The sequence below is a fragment of the Euphorbia lathyris genome, chromosome 8, assembly GCF_963576675.1.
Source record: "Euphorbia lathyris chromosome 8, ddEupLath1.1, whole genome shotgun sequence".
NCBI lineage: Eukaryota > Viridiplantae > Streptophyta > Magnoliopsida > Malpighiales > Euphorbiaceae > Euphorbia > Euphorbia lathyris.
Genome location: NC_088917.1, coordinates 11,733,760 through 11,740,236, shown reverse-complemented (window position 1 = coordinate 11,740,236; position 6,477 = coordinate 11,733,760).

The window sequence follows — 6,477 nt, the reverse complement described above, 5'->3', positions numbered from 1 at the left end:
AGGCGAGGAATTCCATGAAAGCAACGAAGAAGCAGTTCGACCATGGTTAGCTAAGGAATCTGCCACCATATTTCCTTCTCTAAAAATATGCGAAACAAAAATTGTCATTTGGAACACAAGGGAAAAGGTGAAGCATCCACTCTTGTCGGAAAAGCCAAGAAACTAACTTGGATCTTGATTTTAACAGATTAACTACATAGCTTGAATCTGATTCAATCCAAAGTTTCTTTCAACCTTTATCCCAAGCCATATGAACAGAGTCCATTACACCCTATAATTCCGCTTCAAAAGGGAGATAGATGCTAAACTGCATCACAAATATTAGTGGATAGTGTTGAACTTAAATTTTAAATTAAATATTCTGATTTACAAAATAAGTTATTTTTTTTACTTAACTCAAAATTTTATGTAGTGTTATCAATAAGCTAAAAGCAATAAGCGCTATGTATTAATTTTAATTGTTGAAATTTGTTATCAAATAAGCCCTAACACTCTGTTTGTTTCAAGTGTAAATAAGATAAATATTATCCGTTTCATATTACATGCCGTTTTAGAAAGTTGTATAGAAATTAAGGATATTAAAGAAAGGACATTGTTGCCCCCTTATTAATTGATTCTACTATTTATTTATTCTATAATAAGTCCATTATTCTAATTAATTTTCATACAGCCACATTTTATAGCAAGAAAAAAGATGACTTAACGTATACTGGTCATATAAAATGATATGTATAATGAAATAAAAAAGAGTCTCTAGAAAGACATATAATATGAAACGGATGTAGTAATTTATATCTACTAGAGGGGGGCTTGAGCATCTACTAGTCACCAGAAAATACTAAAAATTCTATGGAAATTGTGTACGAGTTTTTAATTTTTTTATATAAAAACATCAAAAACATCAATTTAACACCCATAAATCACGATAGACAGTGAATCCTGGATCCATCACTGTTGAGATCCATGCCTGCTTGTAAATATTGGGTAGCTAAATCGTGTGTCCATAATGCTTTTAGAAGGCTAGCTAATATAAATGAGGAAGATAAACTCATACATTTTTAATAGGATTAAATGGTCAATATGATCATATTAAAAACCAGTTTGATGAATATATTTCCTAGTCCAAACAAGGCATATTCTATGTTGTTGTTGTCACACCCACTCCGAAACAACCTCAATTGGTATCCGGCGTGACATAAAAATATCACAATCAACATTTAAGAATCTCCAAATTATCTAAATATCATAATTTTATACTTGGACATGCTTGTTTGAGGATTTTCCTTGCTATTGGAGTTACTAAGGGATTGAAGGTGAAAAATGTTGATAGTTAAAGGATTGATAGTATAATCAGTTAATTCAGTTAATACGATTATCTAACTTTCCTTTATCCTACTCTCATTACTGTAACTCGTAACTTCGTCTTTCTATTTTCTTTTATAATTCAGTTATTTCTGTTTCTATTTAATTTGTTGAAATGCATAGCGTATGCATTATTTCAACAAATTAAATTTCATCTTTAAGATTTTTTTTTATCGTATTTTAATCGAGTCGAGTTTGAATAGTTTATAAGCTACATGACTAACATCCCAAACTCATATTGTTAAATAATTCCATTTAAATAAACTAATTAATTATACTCTCAATTATATGAAAAGAGAAACAAGACAAATGAACAAAAAAAAAATCATAAAAATAATAATAATTTATGTATATGTGCATGTGTACATGTTAGTTCAGAAAAAGCAAAGCAAATGAGACGACGCAAAATGTTGTGTGGACCTAAATTAAAATTAAATGTTGAATAATTAATTTCCAAGGGACTTGAATTTTTCTGTATTGTTCAACGAATTATATTGTGTCGCACATGTAAGTGAACAAAATTGTAATCATAACGAAAAAATAAAATGAAGATACATAATAAAACAAGAATACACAATAAAATATAAAGAAATAATGTGTAAAAATACCTTTAACGTTTACAGCTAGAAGCAATTTTATATTTAACATATAAAATGGTATAATTTTACTCATAATGTTGGCAATCAAGAGCAATTTTATCTCTAACGTTGTCAAGTTAGATCAATTTAAGAAATAATTTATCAAACTGTCTTTTCGGTCATGATTCTTGTCATCTACACTTCACATGTGATGATTCACTAGTAATATGTCATATATGTGATATTATTCGTAAAAAAATAAAAAAAATATATTATCTATTGTACAAATTGGACAAAAAATATTTAAAAAATTTAACCGAATTTATAAATATTAATTTTCAATTCTATGATTAAATCACATAAAATATGAATTTTTTTAACGAGCTGATATTAATTAGTGCAGAATAAGGAACAAAAATATATGTGTTTTATAATAATGTCCAAAATTGACCCAACTTGCCAACATTTGGGGTAAAATTGCTCTTGACTGCCAATGTAAAGGGTACAATTACACAATTTTAGACGTTACATGTAAAATTGCTCTTGGCTATAAACGTTAGGGGTATTTTTACACTTTATCCCTAAAATAAAATGAGAGCAATATAATAGATGAGAGACGGTAAACTTTTATTCCTTCATTCTTCTACCTTCAGGTGTTATCGATAGCGAACCTAGGCTTGTTCGGTATTGATTCGTTAATGTCTCGAACCGAGTTTTTACCGTATTTTGACGAGCTTTAATTATTTTTATCATAGCTGCAATGAATAAGTAGTATAGAAGATAAAAAAAATAAATTCTAACATTCTCCACTTAGGTTTAAAAGATTAAAAAAAAAAATCTTATGACCGAGTTTCAAGAATAGTAGTTATCTAAAGTCACATATCACATAAACGTGGGTGCGTATAAATGATAGTGCTACTAATGTGGGTAATATAATAGAGAGAACTTAGGGGGTGTTTGGTTGCTCATTTTCAGGCTCCTTTTGCATTTTCACTTCAAAATGGAGAGTTTTAGGTGTTTGGTTAGTGACCTCCTGTTTGCCTTTTACAATTGAAAAGCAGTATTAGGTATTTGGTTAATGGTCTCCTGTTTGCCTTTTACAAAAGCAGAGAATCTCTGCTTTTTGGAAAAGCAGCTTTTTCCAAAAGCAAACAGCAAACCGTAACAGCAACAGCAAACATCAACAGCAAACCGTAACAGCAAACAGCAAACCGTAACAGTAAACAGCAAACAGCAACAGCAAACAGTAGGTAAAACAAACGGGCTCTTAGTGAGGGAGAAGCTAATTAGTCGAGTTTGTATTTTCAATTTTGAATTCCTAAATTTTAGCCAAATTTATGAAGCATCTGGTAAAGGCCCGCTTGGTTACCCGTTGTTTGTTATTGTTGTTTGCTATTGAAGCTGCTTTTTCAAAAAGCAGAGACTCCATTTTTCTTAAACTACTTTTCAGCTATAAAAGTCAAACATCTAACCAAACACTTAAAACTCTATATTTTAAAGTGAAAAGGAAAATAAGAAGTGAAAAATAGGTAACCAAAAACTCAGTAAGTATTTTTGTTATTAGCCTTGTGAGTTGTACTACTTAAGAGTTTGAAGTAAAAAACTAATTTTTTGTCCATGTTCATTTATTATTTTATTTTGAATTAGAGATCACTGATATATGTATTTAATAATAAAAAAACAATCAAGTTTGTTCGTGAGCTTTCGAATCGAATTTAAATTCAAGTTCGGTTCGTTAATGTTTCAAGCCGATCTAATCCGAACTCGAGCCGAGACTATTCAAATCGAACTTTGGCCGAACTTTAACAAAACCGAATTTAAATAGTTTACGAACTATATTGGTTCATTAAGTGAAAATGAACTTCTGCAATCACTCGACCATATTTTTCTCATGAATTTTAATTGCTACAAAAAATTTCGCCCGTAAATAAATTTTAAAAATTTTCTATGTAATTGGGATTTAACGCTCAACGGACCATCCGTGACCTCCTAAATCATATATCTTTTAAACTTTTTTTTATAAACTTATCATTCTACTCTCAAAAAAAAAAAAAAAAAAAACTTATCATTCTAATAAACTTCGTAATATAGATACCATGTATATTGTTAGATTTAGAATGAAGTAAAGAATAAGAAATTGTTGCAATTAGGCCCATCATTGAGCCTTTGGGCCACCTTGGTTTAAATAATAGCAAACCTATGGGCCAAACATTCCACATTTCTTTTAATTTTTTATTTCGATACATTACACCCGGTGATACAAAAAAATCAGCTTTGAATTTAAAACTCGGTTAAACAAGTATTATTCATTTCACATACGTTTACAATTTGTATTTTTCATAGTTTGAGAGTAATTTTTTTATATGTGTATAATGTGACTATAAGAAAACGGTAAGAAATTATAAAGACTTTATTTTAAACCTAATGTGACTATAAGAACACGGTAAGAAATTATAAAGACTTTATTTTAAACCTATATAAATATAATCTAAAATATAGATTAAATAAACAGTACACTTTTAACTGAATTAGTGTTCACAAGTGATATAATTCAGCAAAAGCTATGAAACAATGTCCTTAAAGTTTTAAATCATACAATGAAAACAAATATAGAACATAATTTTGAAATAATAAACACAATTCACGAATAACAATGCAACAAAGTTCAGAAGTGAATATAATAAAGCAAAAAAATTCAATAATAAAACTCTTTTATTCACATAGGCAGCGCCTAGGTGATCTAGCCGGAATATAGATGGCTAAAAATCTCCTTTGAGCTAATGCTCAAAAGGCCTAATCGAAGAAAATCAGGACGTTTTCTCGATTTCAAGCGTCTAGACAGTATAAGTGGCCTTGTTTTTTTTTTTTTAACAAAGGGTATTAGATCACCATTTATAATGTCAAGGGATCAAATTGCTTTTGGATGACAAGATAGAGATATTTTTGTACATCATCTTTAACTAGGGTTGTAAATGAGCCATCGTTGATGAGTGGGTCGACGTTCAGCTTGATAAAAGCTTGACCGTGTTCTACTCGATTTATAAAAGAGTCGAGGTTGAGTACTCGATTTATAAAAGAGTCGAAAGCTCATGAGCAAGCTCGATTATAGGTTCATGAACAAGTTCGAATATAATGTCCATGAACACGCTCGTGAGCAAGCTTAGTTCGATTTTTTTAATGATAGTACTTCTATGAAGGGAAAAATGTAAAACTACTACATAGTTTTACGTGAATTTTAATTTTGTAGGTTTCAAACCTATGTACTTTTGTGTAAAAGAAATTTCAAATCACCATAATTAATAAATATAATTAACAAGCATTTCGCGAGCAAAGTAAATTAATGAACTACTCGTAAGCAAAACTTGTAAACAAATAAACAAGTGGCTCATGAACATGATGTTGAACTCGAGTTCAAACTAATCAATTTTCTAACAAATCGAGCATGATCGGGCTAAAGCTTGACTCAATTTGATTACAATCCAATCTCTAATATTAACAATATTATTATAGGATTTTTACATAAAAATCATATCTAATTATAAAATTATAATTAAATCATATTACAAAATTTAATTTTCAATATGTCACTATTTTCTATATATGTATTATTTTATACCCTAATTTATAAATTTTATATCTCAATTCATAAATCATATACCTTAAAATAAATATCTTAGACCCCTACTTCATAACACCTAGTTCTTAAAATATAAAAAAAAATAATTATTTTCTTTATTTGATATTATTTACATTAGTACTTGACATAGTTGTAAATAATTTTTTTTTGCACGTAATCTAAATTTCTGTGTAAATTTCCCTTATGTAATCTATTCTATTGTGGGCCTTTTCCCTCAATTGCTAAGTTTTGTGGTTGGATTCAGTCCATCTGGCAGTGATGGGCTAAAGGCCCAAAATAGATTAGAAAATGGGCTCTTGTTATTGGGTCTTCTTTTAAAAATTTTCTTTCTTTATATTCGTTACATATATTTAATTTAAAATTATAAATTAGGCAATGAAAAATTAATTTTTTTTCAAGTATAACCTAATAAGTCTCATCACCATGTTTCATGAAAGTAGTAAAGGGGCCGTCCTGTCGCACTACGCGTCCCCACTAAGCGAGTGTCCAGGGAGGGGTCCCACCACAAGGGTGTACTGGGGGCAAGCCTTCCCTTGCCAATTTATTTGGCAAGAGACCGCTCCTAATACTCGAACCCGTGACCTCTTGGTCACACAACAACAACGTTTACCTTTGCGCCAAGGCTAACCCTCTTCATGAAAGTAATAAAAATCAAAATTCAAAACTTTCCAAAAACAAAAGTTTATTTTAATTTTGTACTTTTTTTTAATTATTTAAAAAAAAATGAGATGAAATCAGTTCTAATTGGACATCTGAATCTCAGGTTAACTCCAATTCTTACAAGATTTTTATAGATTAGTAATTCAGTATAACTCAGACCGAAGACCTAATTCATTACCGGTCCGTTCCAAGTCTTACAACATTTGTACAATAATCTCTCAATTTTGAGATCCAAATTCA